The sequence below is a fragment of the Pan troglodytes genome, chromosome 2 (assembly GCF_028858775.2).
Source record: "Pan troglodytes isolate AG18354 chromosome 2, NHGRI_mPanTro3-v2.0_pri, whole genome shotgun sequence".
Taxonomy (NCBI): domain Eukaryota; kingdom Metazoa; phylum Chordata; class Mammalia; order Primates; family Hominidae; genus Pan; species Pan troglodytes.
In genome coordinates, this window is record NC_086015.1 from 138,732,705 (window position 1) to 138,750,775 (window position 18,071).

General features: G+C 41.0%; 1 long non-coding RNA gene across 1 annotated transcript in view; it reads right to left on the reverse strand.

Annotated features, from left to right (window-relative positions):
* The window catches only part of LOC107970778 (uncharacterized), a 57,613-nt gene that overhangs the window by 27,620 nt on the left and 11,922 nt on the right, over positions 1–18,071 (reverse strand). Inside the window, exons 2-3 of the long non-coding RNA XR_001713648.4 lie at positions 9,983–10,209; positions 5,270–7,002 (exon numbers count right to left, since the gene is read on the reverse strand). This is a non-coding gene — a long non-coding RNA (uncharacterized LOC107970778). The remainder of the gene's footprint in view (positions 1–5,269; positions 7,003–9,982; positions 10,210–18,071) is intronic.

The window sequence follows — 18,071 nt, forward strand, 5'->3', positions numbered from 1 at the left end:
CTTTATGTGCTGGTAAACCAGCTCTCTAGAAGATAAAAGCCCCTGATTCACAGTATTTGCTAAATTCTGTGGTATAAAGACTCCTACCACAGCTGACGTCAAGTTACCATGTGATGTCCTGAACTCAGAACTGGGAAGAGATGCTAGCTAACATTGGCTCTCGTGAGCTGCTCTGGGCTTGTTCTAGTACACCACTGAAAACAGAAAGTCCTAAACCAAGTTTAAAACAAAACTCTGTGTTTAGTATGATATAAAATGTGGCATAGTGCCTGGCCCTAAAGAGTTTCCATGAACTGAGCGACTGTAAATTCAACATGCGAGAGAAGCAGGGAAGTGAAATGGCCTGAGAGCTCTGGTCCTGCAGCCAGACATTTATGGATTCAAATTTCACCTTCCCTGCTTGCTAGGTGCATGATCTTTGAATAATCACTAAACCTCTAATCCTAGCTCCCTCATCTCTAAAATGGAAATGATGATAATAATGATAATAATGTCTGCCTCGTAAACTTACAGAGTTGAATGAGAAATGTCATGTTAAGAAAGAGTTTAGCAGACTGGGCACGGTGGTCCATGCCTGTAATCCCAGCACTTTGGGAAGCCAAGGCAGGCAGATCCCTTGAGCCCAGCAGTTCAAGATCAGGCTGGGCAACATGTTGAAACCCCATCTCTACAAAAAATATAAAAATTAGCTGGGTGTGGTGGCATGCACCTGTAGTCTCAGCTACTCAGTAGGCTGAGTTGGGAGGATCATTTGAGCCTGGTGGAGGTTCGAGGCTATAGGGAGCCAAGATCACACCACTGCACTCCAGCCTGGGTGACAAAGTGAGGCCCTGTTTCAAAAAAAAAAAAAAAAAAAAAACCCCAGAAGAAATAAAGAAAGAGTTTAGCAATAAAAAAAAAGACAAGCAACCAAAAGGGGAAAAAATGGGCAAAATAATGTGAATGAGCTATAGCTGCCATAACACACCACCCAGGGCTACTGGCTTAAAACAACAAATATCTATGTGCTCTGATTTCTGTGGGTTGACAGTTTGGGCTGAGCTCAGAAAAAAATGGCTCATTTTATCCTCAAGAAATTAGCTGAGCTCAGTCTCATGTTTGCAGTCAGCTGGCAGTCAATGGCCTCACTCATGTGTTTGGCAGTTTGCTGGACTAATGAAGGTCACCAGGCCATGTGTCCCTCATCATTCAGCAGACTAGCCCAGGCTTTTTCACATGGTGGTGGTTTCAGAGAAGCAAGAAACAGCACCAATGCACAAGCACTTTCCAAGTCTCTTGGGCCTCTTCAAGTCTCACATTTTCTTATCTCCTTAGCGAAAGGAAATCACATGTCTACGCCCAGAATCTGTATGATGGGAATTACCCAAGGATATCGATTCAGGGATGGAAATTATTGTGGCCATTTTTGCAAACTAGCACAATGTAAGAATAGGAAATCGATAAAAGAAAAAATCCAAATGGCAAAAAAAAATGCATAAAAAGATGTCCAACCTTGTTAGTAAAAGGAAAATGCAAATTAAAATGAGATATCATTTCATATTTACTGGCTTGGTAAATAAAAAGCCTTATAAAACTGAGGAATGGTTGAAAATGGGGAAATGAGAAATCCTATACACAGCTACTGGAGCATAGACAAATTATGACACACTCATAGAATTCAGTAACTAAAATTAGGTTCCTAGGAATCAATATTGAAAACATAATTGTGAGTTACAGAATATCAGGCAAATAAGATTTGATACTTTATATATGATATTTTATAAGTATATATGTAATAAAATTATAAAACATGGGTGGGAGGAACATACATCAACTTCAGAATAATATTTATTTATTGTGATGAAAGAATGAAAAGCAAAGAATGAAAAATAAAGGAGGCTTTGATTTTATCTGTATATTTTATTTATCCAAAAATTTGAAGTAATCATGGTAAAATAGCAGCGTACTGGAGGGCAAGGAGGGGAGGTGGGGATGGTTAGTAGATACAGAAACAGTAAAAAGAATGAGTAAGACCTACTATTTGATAGCACAACAGGGTGACTAAAGTCAATAATAACTTACTTGTACATTTTTAAATAATTTGAAGAGTGTAACTGGATTGTTTGTGACTCAGAGGATTAATGCTTGAGGGGATGAATATTCCATTCTCCATAATGTGCTTTTTTCATATTGCATGCCTGCATCAAAACATTTCATGTACGCCCAAAATATATATACCTACTATGTACCAACAAAAATTAAAAATTAAAAGCATAAATAAAAAGGAAAAGAAAAATATATGAAAATTAAAATTATGAAAAAAGCAAAAAAAAAAAAAAAGAATATGTGTTAAATTCCAGAGGTAGGTCCATGAGGACTTGCTATGTTCAGAATATTTTAAATATGTTTGAAATATTTCATCATTAAAGTGACATTTAAAGAAATAATAGCTGACATCTTCTTTAAGAAGAAAAGGTTGGAGGAACAAGTTTTGTAACTGTTTAATTGGCTGCCCAAAAAATCTGCTCTTAGATTACATTCATGGAAGTATAGAATGTAGAAAGAAGGTGTGTACAATCCTGCTCTACTCCATAGTGTCAGACCATACCATGCTGGAGCACACTTTAGAAAGGACATACACAAATGTGAGAGTGGCCATTCATTCTGCCAACCACACTGCTTGAGTCTCTACTTGCGCTGTCAGTATAACAGGCCCTGAGGATACCACAGAGGACACAACATCTTGTGTCCCTGCTCTCAGAGGGGTTTGGATCATAAACCTGAAAGACACAATTCCAAACACCATCATCCCAAATACTGAAATCCCTAGAGATCAAAATTCCTAAACAGAAGATGGGAAAGTTTAACAGGAAATGTTCATGTTGTTGCATATCGAATCACAGAAGAATATCAAAAAGAGCAGCACTACATAGAAAATGAATATGAAAATATTCTCTGAGGAAAGCCATGTCCTAATAGAAAAAAGCAGCTATTCATCGTGATGCAAGACTTCAAAATATAGTCAATGATAGTGAAGGTTAGCCAGCCTTACGGACAACCTCTGTGCAATTGCCATTATCTATCCACTTAATATACTTTTTCATGTCTAATGTTTTTCTTTTCTTTTTGTTAGTCTTTTTCATTATTTTAAATTGTTAACGTTGTATTTTACAATTTGCTAGGCTATGTATTTCATCTTTACATCATTTTCAATATTGAAGATATAAATAGCATAGAGACTTTTGGAGAGTTCTAATTGGTTTTACACATTTTTTTGCAGATTTGACTCCAGAAAATGCATTATCATAACGTTGACTTTGTGTGTAAGCATTGTGCATGTAAGTAAAAATGTTGAAATTTCCTCAATAAATGAAGAGATGTTCTTTTGCTACATCTGCTTTTGTGAGAAATGTCTCAAGATCTCGGCTCTTTGGGAGACTGCATATGTGATGGTGACCCAACATGGTTTTGTTTTTTTATTGATCTCTTTAAAATACTGTTAGGTTGCTCATAACAGTATTTCATATGACTGCAGTTATAAGGCTGCGTACACAACCATAGTGATATGTGTTTATATATTTCCCTTTTTCACCTATTTCTTTATGAATACAGTTCATCTGCTCATAATTGTTATATCCATGTGGCTGTCATTAGTATATCTGAATTTTTATGCCTCCAAAAATGTGTATGTTATTGACTCTTTTATTGTATAAAGTGGCCTGTGAAGTGTTCTGTTGCATTTTTATGTTTCTCAAATAAATTCCCTTTTAAATATCTTTAAAATACTTTTTTATTGTTTTTCTCAGAATTGTATTTTTGGGATTGTGATCATTCAGGATTTCCACATTCAAGATGGTGGCACTCTGGATTGTGTCTTTCAGGATTATGATCAGCTCTCCTCTTGGAGGCTTACCTTGCCTCCCAGTCAACATATACAGCAAATTTAAGAGTATATAGGATATAGTGGGTGAGGCAGTGGAGAGTTGATAACATAGCAAGGAGATGAAAAACTGCCCAAGCCAAGTTGTGAGGGGAAGAATGACAAGGCTGCCCGCCCCCACCTCTCTCCCACACTGACTCTTAGTCTACAGGGAATGCTGGGCTTTAGATGGAGCACTCTGAGTACCTTCCTGCACAGATACACTCAGCATAACCAGGGAGAAATCTGATATGTGTCCAGGGATCTCACTGGAGCTTTCCATGAAGCCCACCCTTAGTGTCCCCATGAGAACTTCGCCCTCAAGCAAAGCAGAGGATCAGCGCAGTGTGCTCCATCCATCAGCTACTCGGCAGCCTTTATCCCTTCAAGGCTGAACTGCAAAAACAGTTATTTTTGCTGTACTGTATTTTTATTTCTCTTCAACTCCCTATTTCCTATTCAGTAATTATTGCCAAGAAATATTCACAGAAAACATGCTAGGTTTCTGACAGTCTGTCATGTGGGAGCTCTTCCTGTGCACTGCCTGGAGACTGGAGGCTGGCTGGGTGAGGTGCAGGGAGAATGGTTCTGGCCACCATAAGGAAAAAGTCTAAGGCTGCTGGGTTCAGACTAGCAGCAGGTAGCCTCTTTGGAGGTCTGCCAAGAGAAGACACAGGAACACTGAAGAGCAAGTGGCTGGTTGGCCTTAAGAATTCTATAAAATGTCTTCATTGAATTTTTCTGATTCTAGAATAATTATAAAACCATTAAAAATTAAAGAAATGTTTAAGACAGTGTGGCTCTATAATTTTATCTTGTAGGGAAAACCACTATTCACACTTTGATCTGTATCTTTTCAGACATTTTTCATTGCATATGCAAACTTTCAGATATGAAAGGGGGATCATGATATATATAGATTGCCTTGCAACTTGCTTTTCCCTCCCGCCATAATGTTATATTTTGGAAGCCTTCCCCATATTGGATCTGCATGACTATTCATTCTTTTTATGGGTTGCAATATTTATTCCTTCACAAATACCTACCAAACGTGAGCACCCACTTAATGTCAGGCACTCTTCTAGGCACGAGGGAACACAATGATAAGCAAAAGAGTTTCGTCCTCATAAAACTTTACATTCTAGTAAAGAGAAAGAAATACACAAACAAAAAGATATCAAAGAATGTCCAAGAAATACACGCTATGAAATAAAATAAAGCAGGTTAAGGGGTCACTGTGCAACAAAGAATACTGTTTTAAATTGAATAGTCATAGAACACTTCTCCCAGGGATTCTGTATCAGTGGTCTATCGCTGTGTTTCAAATTACCCCAAGACTTAGTGTTTAAAACAACAGTATTCATGACTCACAGTTTCTGTCTAATGGGAATCCAGCAGAGGCTTAGCTGCACCCGCTGCTTCAGGATCTCTCTCAGGCTTCAGTTGAGTTGCCAGCCAGACCTGCAGTCATCTGAAGGTTGTTAGCAGGAATTAGTTTCCTACAGGCTGTTCTCTGGGAGCATCAGTTCCTCATTGGCTGTTGGCTGAAGGTCTCCCTCAGTTCCTTGCCATGTGGACTTCTCCATAGGGCAGCTCACAGCATGGCAGCCTGCTTACTCACAAGCAAGAATGCCAGGGAGAGGAAGACAGAGGGAGAGAGAAAGAGCATGCAAGATGAAGTCATGGTATTCTGTTATCAGATCTCAGAAGTGAAATCTCCCCTTTTAAAATATTCTATTCATTATTAGTAAGTCACTAGGTCCAGCTCACACTAGAAGGGAGGGAATCCATACCAGGAGGGCAGGTCGTTAAGGGTCATTTTCGAAGCTGTTCACCACATGTTGATATTTGAACAGAGGTATAAATAGAGTGAGGAGACAGTCGTATTAATATCTGGGGGAGAAAACCTTCCAAGAAGGAGAAACTGCAGGAGCAAAGGCCCTAAGGGTGGAACTGCCTTGGTCTGTGGAACAGCTATAGCCTCTAGGAACTGGAGCAGGGGGAGAGAAAGAGCAGTGAGAAATTAGGGTGAGAACGGGGAAGGGACCAAATCATCCCAGGCCTTATAGGCCATGGGAAAGGGCTTGGAGTTTTATTTTAAGAGTAATACGAAGCCACAGTATTCCCTAGTTTGTATTATCATAATTTATTTGCTTAACCTACTGATGAAGATCATTTTTAATTTTCTGTTTGTAAAAATGCCAACCCTAAATATATGTATGTGTGCATTTATCCTGCAGGTATGTGTGTATCCTCAGGGGACTTTTTCTGGACCAAAAAGTATGTGCATTTAAAATGTAGATACACACATATTGCCAAACTGCACTCACAAACACTTTCCCAATTGACTCGCCCATCAAAATTGTGCAAAAGGAAAGTCCTGGCCAACACTAAGTAGTATTAAGCTTTCGAGTATTCATTAATCCGATGCAGGAAAGTGGCATTTCATTGTGATTTGTATTTGTTTCCTCTCTTAAGAGGACAAATCTCTTTGCATCCTTCTGTTTCATCCTCTGCAGGGTCTGGTGGGGTCTAAGGGTCCTCTACTCTGACTGTCTCTAATGGCTGCTGGCCCCACAGCCCAGGAGCTGGCCGGCTGTCCAGCATTGCTTCCCTTTTCTTCCTGTGGTCTCAGGGGCCACTCCGGCCTTCCTACTGCGGAGCCTTTGCCTGATCTCCTTTCCCCACACACATCTCTTTCCACTTGTCAGACTCAGGTGTCTCCTCAGTGTCTAGCATCCAGCTGCCTCTGCCATGCTCTCCATCAGATTACAGGTGCTCAGAAGCCCCTCCACAGGATGCCAGGTGGCCCAGTGAAGCAATAGTCAGAGAGGTGTACACCAGGCTTCTATCCAGTTCCAGCTCCTATAACTCTCTTATCTTGGGGAAAGTGCCGAAACAGCATGTGTCTCCATGCTTTCTCTAAATGGAGGTCAGAAATAATAGTCACTTCTTAGGTATGCTGTTATAGGATTAAATGCGAAAGTTAAAACAAAATACTAGGAATAGTACCAACCACTTAGTAGGTAGTCAGTAAATATGAACTCTTACCATCATCGTACCTACCTGAGTGCATTTGAGATGCAGTGAGGGCATCTGAGTTCCTAGAAGGCAGAAACAGTACCTTATTCATTTTTGTAATTCTAGAGGTACTTCATACAGTTCCCTGTACAAGACAGCATTCAATAATTATTTGTATAATTATTTGTGTATGTGTCAAATCAAGGAATTCACACCTGAATGAATGAATGAATGAATTGAATGTGCAGCCCTAACATGGAGGGATTTAACTGTCAACTGTTATCTTGTGTACAGTTGGGAATCCTTGAAGGATCTCATGAAGATTAAATAACATAAAATAATGTTTTAAGAAGGAATTTAAGGAATAAGTAAATTTACAAATAAGATTTTTTTAAACCTGCAGATTTCCCCAGTTCTCATAAAGGAAAGCGGCCAAAACACATTTGGAAACATGTTTTAAGCTGTCTGCTCTTCAGACCATGCATGCATAGGCTCCCCAGCCCTCCCCCCATTTCTGTAGCCCACCCTGCCTCCCAGTGGCCCATTACCAGGCAGAGGCCCCTCTAGAGATGAGCACACAAATGTGCTCACTGTTTTTGCCTCAGGTGCTCTCTCCAGCATGCACGGTGGTTTAAAACAGAGGCAAACAACCACAGCCTGAAGGCCACATTCAGCTCGCAGATATATTTTGCTTCATGCACACAGTATTTTCTAAAAATTAAATTAAAACTCAGGAGATTTACATTTTTTAAAGTACAGATACCTTGCAAAACCTGAGGTCTGGCCACAGGGACCAGCACTTCCTCATGGAAGCACCAGTCTTTTTCATGAACCCCTATAGCAGCAGTCCCCTTAGGACAGGCCTATACTTTATTTTCAGGTCCCCAGGACCCTACATTCTTATCTCATTGTTTATGTTGAATGGATGCCGAGCCACATGAGTTTTCAACCCTTGTTTTACAAGTATCATTCCAAGTAGACATTGGCCTTGCCTTTCACTAATGAAATACTCACTAATGAGTATTTCAGCCCCAAATAATTCCTCAAACATATAAAGCAACAGTTCCTTAACCCCGACATGATTTTTGAGAAAACTTCTCTATAATCGGATATACTCAAGCATTGTCTACAATTCTAACCTCTTAGATACTGAGTACTTGTTTGGCTACCACTTTTTTCAAGGTGTACCTCCATAAACATCCCATGGAAGACATTTTGGGGAACATAGCCTGGGAAGGTCCAGAGACCCTCAATACCTAAAGAGAAAACTCTACACTCACAGATACACTCACAGAGACAATCTCTTAGAAATAGGGGCAACACTGCCCATCTTCAGCCCCTTACCAAGGGAGGTGATACAAGAGAGATGACACAAGCCATCCCCTGGATAAGTCAACTGCAGAGGAAGCTGGGGAAGAGGAAGACCCATTGCCTTTGCTCAGGATTCTAGAAACAGACTCTGAGATGGAGATGTATGTGCAGGAGTTTTGTCGGAGCAGGCACCAGAGAATGCAGAAGCCTCAGATAATCCTGCAGGAAGCTTGGGAGTTATGGACTGCGGAGTATTCAGAGTTGTCTTCCAAATTGAGGCAAAGGGGCCAGGCCTTTGTAACCCCTGTATCAACCAGTCATTGAAGGAGAGAGTATTACCCTGGGAAAGGCAGCTCTCACCAGCCAGATGCAGTTCCCAGACAGGGATTTGGCTATGGCCATCAGTAGCCAACACTCTCAGCATGAGCAGATAAGTGTGTCAGTCCTGAAAGGGAATCTGACTGGAATTCACAGATCCACACACTACATCCACCTTCCTCCTTCAGGGTAAAATAGAATAATCTTCTTCCCAGCCACTGGCACCAACAAATGCCATGTGAAAGCCAGAAGGTAAGACCTGGAGGCAAGGCTCTGGCGTATTGCTTCTAACATTTAACACTGGGAATGGCAGTACTCTTTCTGAAGCACAGTTCTGGATACAATGCTACAATATTTAAAAATCCTCAGGGGCTCCCAATTTTCTCCAAAATGATGTACAAACTCCTTAGCCTGGAATTCCAGGCCCTTTATCTTCTGTCCCATGCTACCTTTTCTGCTTAACTCTCATTATCTCCTGCAAAACTCAATACTGAACAGTAGTCTCCAAGCAGTCTCCATAGTTTACCTCCTTCATGTCTTTATTGTTGGTTATTCCCTCTTCCTAGAAAAACCATATCTCCCATCTCCATATATCTAAATCTTATCCAACTTTCTTGGTTCAGCCTAAATGCTTCCCCGGTTCTATCTAACTGGAAGTAATCTTTCTCTGATCTTGTAATAACATTGCTTTGCTGTGAATTATATTCGATTTCTCCCATATACTTAACCATAAACTCCTTGAAGGCAGGACTTAGGTCTCATTAAGTGTCTTTTGTATCATAAATATTCATTTAATTTTTAATGTATTAATAGATGGATTGACGGATATATGGACATATGGGTGGACAGGAATATAGATGGAAGAATGACAGGCTCAGGATAGATTCCTGCTATTGAGATGATGTCTTCACTGTCTTGTCTTCATTCTGTTCCTTAGCTCTGTGTATCCTATTTAATTTATGAATAAGAGGCAGATTGGTCTAAAAAGAACTAGGTTATATTTTCCATATTGAAATATTCAAATTGCTTACTGAGCACTGGAGGCAGTGGGGAATCACTGAGCCCCCTTTTCAAGCTTGTTACCACATTTGTGCATAAGAAGAAAATAGCATCTAAGTCCCATTTGAGCCTACCACAAAACAGCCCCTGAGCCAGCTGTTATATTTCAAGTGGTACCACTTGGAAGACTTCTTGAACCTCAGATGGTTATTAACAAAACAATATGCTGATCAGTTCCAAGACACTAAATCAGAGGCAATGAGTTTTGGCAGCTGCTTGGCTCATGAAAGGTGACACCCAATTAGAGAATACGGTCAACCCCAGTGTGTGCTTCTGACTTCCCACAGTATTTATAGATGCAGTCATGGATCTGACAGCCAAGGATCCCACTTGGAGACACAAACTCTTCCAGAAGCCATACTAATAACCACTTACTGTTGCGTGATGCTGCACTTCATCTGAGTCCTCACAATGACTCCAAGAAGTAGGGATGGAATGTATTCTCATCTTCTCTTGAAGCCTCAGAGAGAAAAGACTATCCCAGAATGACATGTCAGTAAAGTTAGTGTAGCAGCAAGGCCACAAGTAAAACCCAGGCTTTGACTCCTTCTCAGCAGCAATCTCCTTGCTATGTGATCTCATCCATACCTTTGCCTCCAGGTCTACAAAGAAAAATTATCAGATATATAATAATTTATTAATAATTTATGCAAGTGACATCATAGCCATTTTTATAATTTTAGCACAATGCCTGGTAATTATTCATAAAGCCTGATCTAGATTATTTCTGCAAAGTTTAATTTCAATCTCTTTTGTCCTATCCTCATCTATTTAATATCTTTTGGGAAGAGGGCAGGTTTTAATTTTCAAAAGAGTAAGATGGTCCCTATTAACTCCTTGAGAAGATTGTGTAACAGAAGAAATGTGAATCCTTATTGGGAAGAACATGTCTCCTGGGACCAACTTTGACTCACTAAGAGCAATCCCCATTAGACATGCCTGTTGGTGAGATGACCACAAAAGAGAATTAAAAAGATGCAGTAGATACTGTGCTTATTGATTTTAGCAATGTCTTTGATGGAGTTTCCTATAATATTGTTGTTAACAAATTACAGAGATATGGACCTCATGATAATACAATTCAGTGGATTTATAACTGGTTGAATAAATTTGGAGATAATGATTAATGGGTGATATGATGCTATAGGATGCCCTGAACCATGATATAATGAAGAATTTTGACCTCTGCTTCATTCAGTCCAAAATTTTTATCAAGTATTATTAAATATTTGTCCCCTTGAGCCTGCATACCCCATCTACATGAGGCTGAGAGAAGAGGCTGTGGAGGGGGATGGCAGAATCAGCATGCCAAAAGCAGTAGTTCAAACCTGACCCAACATTTCAGAGCCTTATTCAAATAATCAGGTGCACAAATAGAGGATGAGGAGATAGACCTTGATAGCAACTCATGAGAAAAAGACCTCAGAATTGAGTCTACTGTCTCAGTTTCACTCAATAGTAAGGGGGCAGTTGCCAAGGAAGCTAATAGGAACACAGGACTACATTTTCCAGTGGTAACTAACGGCTGTCTGCTTCTTCCAGAGGTTCTGAGATCTGTAGTTTAGGGTATTCACTGACCAGATGGAGAGAGGTCACAGGCAGGAAAAGAAAATGGGAAAAGAACTGAAAACTATATTAATTAAAAGACCTTGGAGATGTTTAGCCAGTTGATGATTCTCTTTAAATGTCTGAAAGACTGTCCCAAGAAAAAGGAAATTTTCTTTTCTTTTTTTTTTTTTTTTTTTTGAGATGGAGTCTTGCTCTGTCACCGAGGTTGGAGTGCAGTGGTGCCATCTCGGCTCACTGCAAGCTCCGCCTCCCAGGTTCACGCCATTCTCCTGCCTCAGTCTCCCAAGTAGCTGGGACTACAGGCGCCCGCCATCACACCTGGCTAATTTTTGTATTTTTAGTAGAAACAGGGTTTCACCGCATTAGCCAGGATGGTCTCAATCTCCTGACCTCATGATCCGCCCGCCTCAGCCTCCCAAAGTGCTGGGATTACAGGCATAAGCCACCATGCCTGGCCGGAATTTTCTTTCTGTGTGAATCCTTGGTGCAGGGCTGGAGCCAGTGAGTAAAAGTTAAAAGAAAGCACATTTTTGTTCAGCTGTATAAGAAAATGCTAAAATTTCAGTTTACCATGAAAGTCTACATGCCAGGAAGAAACTGAATGAACGTTAAACAGACTCACAATTAAGAGAAGCTATGATGTGGGCCTAGCTTATGGTACGTGAGTTCTCTGGGCCAGGACAGACAGCTTGAGCACCAGGCAGGTACCCTGAGGATGTGCCATCACCACAGTGACCACAGACCTGAACTGGCTCTCTGCGGCTTTGTGGTCTGTATTTACAGCCCATCCATGCATCCTTGTGCCTTCCTGTCCCTAACTGGTGCCTGCACTGAACACTTGGGTCTTGTATTGTGCTTAAATCCTTCACACCAGGCCTGAGGGTTCGGCCTAAGTAGTTTCAGCCTCTCAAGGGTCTTCTTAACTAAACTTTTCTGCTTCTCTGTGGCCTTCTGATCGACCCTCCTCAACCCTGCATGTCCCACAAGCTGTGGAGTTCCCCACTGCACATAGTACTTTATTAAAGGCTAGAAAATTAGGGATGTGAATGACAATAGGATGGGCAACCAAGAGTGCTCATCAAATCTCCTCCCTGAAGTTATTTAGAGACAAGAGCCTTCTTTGTTAAGATTTTTCAGAGGACAACTAACTAGGTGAGCCACATGGCATCTGGAAGGGGAGGGGAATGGAGTTGGCACTGGTTGAACCCCTACTCAGTGACTGTCATTGTGTTAGGGTTTTTGACACACATTACCACATGAAATACTCACAATACTCCCTTGGTTAGGTCTAAATCTCTTTTAAGTTAGAGGTGACAGAGATTCCTAGGGTTAAGTAACCTGCCCAAAGTCATAATGCTGGCAAGTTGCAGAGCCAGGATTTGAATTCAGCACGACCCTCCAGCCTATTTCATCCCTGCTGCAGGCCTTTTCTAGCTTGGAAAGTCTAAATCTACCAGGTTTTCATGCGATGCAATTATTGAATTACTTGTAGAATTTCATTCTTTTGAATGGTCTGTTTTGCAGCAACACTCAGGAAAAAATTGTCATGCCACACGGCTTTGATTAGCAATATTAACACTCTTTTAGAAAACATAGATTACAGCAATGCAGGGAGCTGGCCCCGAAATTAAATTCAGGATGATAACTCAAGAATTTTAGATATAAGGGCAGAAAGAGGATGGAGGTAAGCTGGTCCTGGCTCCTGAAAAACCATCTCCACTCCCTGTTTTACATTTTGTCTGAACAGCTACCTCCCAACTGAAGCACTTGTCTCTGCAGTAATACACCAAAGAGTCATTTTCTGCACTCTTGCCTAAAAGCTGACTTTTACAGAAGAATCATAGGTATAATACAATATAGGTTTCCATTTGATATAACCAATTTTCACTAAAGAAATTCTGCACTAAATTAAAATAGTGAGCACTATAACATAATATAAGCGCATAGTCTCTGGAGCTTAGTTACTAAGGTTCAAACCCAGATTCCATCACCACTTCCTAACCGTAACTTTCCTTAGCCTCAGTTTTATTCTTTGGAGAGTTTTAAGGATTTAACCAGTTAATACATATAATACAGAGTAAATGATGTATTGTGATTTTGTTTAGTTTTGTTTTTCAAGGACAAGGGGAAACAAGATCATTGTGCAATATGTTCCCAACCCAAGTGTTGGGTGCATAACATTCCCAAAGGACAGTTTTGAGCTTAGATTCTGCATTTCCTGTGTAATCCAGAACATCTCTATAACTTGCCACATCTGACTCACTCTCAACTACTGAAACTTCTCAATGATCAGAGCTGAGCACTTGTGAAAATATGGGATAATAAGAATCTAGCAATTCATTTTCTGGACATTTTGTTTTTTGTTAATTTGACAAAGCCCCTTATTAACATTAGTTTACTATGTTCATTTCTACCTAGAAATTCTATTGGGGGTGATTCCCCTTGATTGGAGTAGTCTGGGAAAGGAAAAAAGAACTTTCCCAACATCCTAGAGGTATCCTATATTCATTCATTAACTGGTTCACCCATTCATTCAATGAATAATTTCTTGAGAAACCACTGATGCCCAGCTCTGAGCTGAGTTCTAAGGATTCAGTAGCAAGCCAAGCAGACATAGTCTCTGCCCTTATGGTGCCTATGGTAAGATATATGACAAACAAGTAAACAAAGAATTAAACAATTATATCATAAAAAGCACTACAAAGGAAACAGAAAGGGCTTATGACAGAGAATAATGAGAGGGAGCGAAACTACTTAGACAAGATGTTCAGAAAAGGCCTCTTTCAGAAGAAAATGCACTCTCATTTCCTGAACCCAAAAAAATAGAAGCCAGCTATGGCAGACACCACCATTTGCCTAATACATTTCACTTCTTCCTTATTTTGCTTATGTGCACAGCACAGTGTACCTAACTAAAACACGCATATCCCAGCTTTGGCCATTGAGGTATATGCTATAATTTCGGAGAAGGTGTTGCTTCCCTAATATAAGGACTGCCCTTTCTTGCTTCTCTTCAGCAACTTCTTTTATCTGAAATATGGATAAGATGGCTGGTGCTATGGGAGTCATCTTGCAAACAAAAGGGAAAAGCAAAGACAGGGATCTTTTCTCTGATATTTTTGAGCCAATGACCAAGGCAACCTCTTTTAGACTTCTAATTGAATGAAAAAGAAAAAAACCCTGTATATATGGAAGTACTGTCATCAGAATGTTCTGTTATTCATAGTCAAATGAAATCCCTCACTATTATACCAGCCAACCACAGCACAGAAAGGGCATTTTGGGAGAAGAAATAACATGCCTGAAAACCTTAAAGCAGGAAAAAGCTTGGCATGTTTAAGGGTAGAAAGGCCAGTGTGGCTAGAGTACAGCAGGCATGGAGGAAAGTGAGAAGAGCTAAGGTTGGACATATAAGGGAAGGGTCAATTAAGCCTGCAGGCCAGGGTTAGGAGTTTGAATTTTATTAGAGGAGTGAATGACAGCCACTGGATGGCTGATATACACTCTACAAAGATCCTCTGCCTGCCTTGTGGTGAAGGACTTGGAGGCGGGCAGGAGCAGAAGTGGGGAGACAAGCCAGGGCCATTGCAGTTGTCCTGGGGAAAGAAGACATTGACGTAGGCAGGGACAAAGGCATTGGTGGTGGAGAAAACTACACTGAAATGGCAGTGTGGCAGCCAGTTTGAGAGTAATTTGGCCAAAAAAAAAAAAAAATCAATACAATATGTGAAGAATTTAAGCATTGCTTGTTAATCAAGAGGATCAAACTACTTATTGCCACAGGCCAGGCAGGTGAAATAATATTAAATATAGCAGCTAACATTTATTTATGTGTTATGGTTGACAGACACTGTATCATTAATCCTTGTAATGGCATTATAAGGTAGACATTATGATTATCCCCATATTACAAATGAGCAACTGAGTCATAATCAAGTAACTTGCTTGAAGTCAAAATTTTTAATAACCTGGTGGAGGTGGGTTTCAAACCCAAGGCTATCTGATTCCTTGATTCAAGACACAAGGGGCTTAGAAATTGCTCTTAGATGATTTTCTTTTCTTTGTATATGCTTACTATCACACATCAAAAGTCTCCACATCCTCCATTCATGGACTAGAATCCTTATCCTTGAGGGTGATGGAGGGAGGAAAGTCTATATGTTCTGGAGAATAAAACCTGGGCACATTTATTGAGACTTTATTACATGCCAGGTCCTCTACGTTTATTATATCCACTTTACAAGTTGGGAAACTAAACTGCAGAGAGGTAATGTAACTTACCCAAAGTCACAAACCTAGTAAGATTCAACCCAGGCTGTCGGACAGGTTTAACCATTGCACATAACTGTCTCCTTCAGAGGAGTTTCTTCTCAGATTCAAAGTCTGAATCTTGCTCATTCTGCACAAAAGGTAACCTGAATGGTGTAAGGGCCCAAAGAGCTGCTGTTCCACTAAGCCAGAAACATCAAGCCAGTACTCACCTTGGGATCAGTGGTGGTAAACACATTGGGGCTGACAGATTGTTTCAGCTAAATGCAAATTCACTGAACTAAAAGCCCAACTAGGACCAAACCAAGCACAAAGATGGCCGCAAGACCCTGAATTAACTCTGCCTACTTCTAGTTCTCCTTAGTTATAGCTCAAATGTCACATCCTCAGAGATGTTATCCCTGCTGAGCTTAGCTAAAGTAATGCTCCCTTGCTCAGGTCACTGGCTACCCCACACCTTACTTATCCTTCCTCTTAGTGTTTTTAACTCTAGAAAAATATCACTTTATCATTTATGTGTTTATTGTCTGTCTCCACCCATGAGAATGTAAGCTCCATTTTTCCCATGCCTAGAATGTCTGGCACATGGTAGGCATTCAATAAATATTTGATGAATGAATGATTGAATAAATTTGTTAATTTGCATTGGCATCTGGGGAAAACACTTCAAGCTCTAGACAAATACACAGGTTTCTCTTCAACTTAAGCACCTGGGACAGTAGAAAGAGGGACAAATAGCTAAACTGATAGGATGGCATTAGAAAATGGCATCAGAAAATGGCATCAGGATTAACGCAGGTGGTCACTTTTTAAAAGCTCCTTCTTAGAAATGGTAGCCTTCTTCTATTCCCACGGGAGGTGGCACGACCCACTACAGGGCATTTAAGTATGCCAGTAGAAGCTCAATTTAGTAGTTCCCACCCTGGTCGAAGCTACAAGGGAGAGAGACAGTGGTGGGAGGGCGCCCTGGGAGAGCGCACTAAGGAGGAGGTGCAGTCCAGGGATGGTCCCCGTGACCCCCAGCAGTGACAGCAGGCAGAGCCCTAGGACCACAGTAGAGTGGCTGCTTGTGGCCCTCACCTGTTGGTTTATTATTCTCATCAGCAGTAATGGAGGTTCCCCCAAGAGCCACACTCTCTAGCCTGCCTTTCAGTGCGGGCAGAGGCAGGAGAAATAGTATGCATGGCTAGTGCTTTTTTGGATGTCTGCACCCCACTGGTAATCATTTCCATTTTGCTTCAAAATTTAAATAAATAAAAACACAAATAAACAAAACAGAAGCTCTCTGATGCGGATGAGAGAGTCATCCCTTGCTCATTTTTGTATTCCTAGAAAGAACATAAACCATACACGATCTTTTCCTGTTTTTTGGTACAGTTATTGCAGGCTGGCTTTTCTCGTTCTCTTTTGAATACCTCGAGCAGAACACCCCTCGTGTTGTTAATGACTTCAAAGATACCGGGTCCACTGTGCGGCAAGTGATAAAAATGTACACAGCATGTGTTGGATAAATTAATAAACTCTCCAGAGCCTCCGAGTCCTCTGGCCCAGCAGCACCGTAATGAAATGTTATTCTGAAGTGGAGGAGGTGGGAAGGAGAAGGGGAGCAGTATTTAATATATGCAAATTAACTAGTATGCAAATTGCCACTAAGTTAAAAATAACGGACTGCGAGAGAAACCCATTTTTTAAGCAGCTTGTTTATTCATTAGCCTAATTTCCATGATCAATCCTTCTGTTTTCTTCTTTATTAAGTACTCACATTTGGGGAAGTTTGCTTCCTACAATTTGTTTTGCTCCAAAACCCATAACACTGGTAAGAACAATCACCATACATTAGCTTTTCTTGGTCTCATTCTTGATTTTGCTCCTAGCTTTCAATCCCTTTTTCTCTTTCTTTCTTCCTGCCCCTTTCCTTTTGCCGTTTTCTCCTATCACTTTCACTTGCCTTGTTTCTCTGGCACCTTTTGTTTCACTGCTGAATGCGACTCCATGAAGCATCAGGCAGGGGCGAAGAGAAGCCTCCTGTCCTATGAGGTCTGACTCCAGGGACCTGTTCTTCCAGCCACTCGCCCTCATAGGTGGACTCGGATGCAAAAGGCACCAAAATCCAGCTCCCCTGCACCTCAGGGCGTGTGCTACCATTATCCCTCTCCCAGCAACAGAAAAGCCAGAACAATGCACGCCCTGATTCGGGTCTGTATATGGCCTGCTCTGTGTAGAGACAGACCTTACACAATGTTAAAGACAAATTGGCAGCCAAAATCCCCGTCTTTTGTCTCAAGAAGCATCCACCTTGCTATGAGAGAGCTCTGGTGCCCCCGAGAGGCCGAGAACGGTACCGATTGCTGGGCCGGTTATGGGGAAGGCAGGAGGCTGGAGTACAGCGTACACAAAGCCCTGGGCAGCAGCGTGTCCAGAGGGGAGATCCTGAAAGAAGGGGTGCCCTTGAGCAGCTGGGGAGGGGACTCAAGAGAACATGCTTTGCCAAAGCTGCACATAGCTTGCAAGGCTGGTTTTTGTTTTAACCGTTGTCATTTTTCACAGGGTTTGTAATCACATAGTTATTACGAAGCATCAAAATTATTTTTTAACAAGAGGTTCTTGGTACATGGTGCTTAGCTGT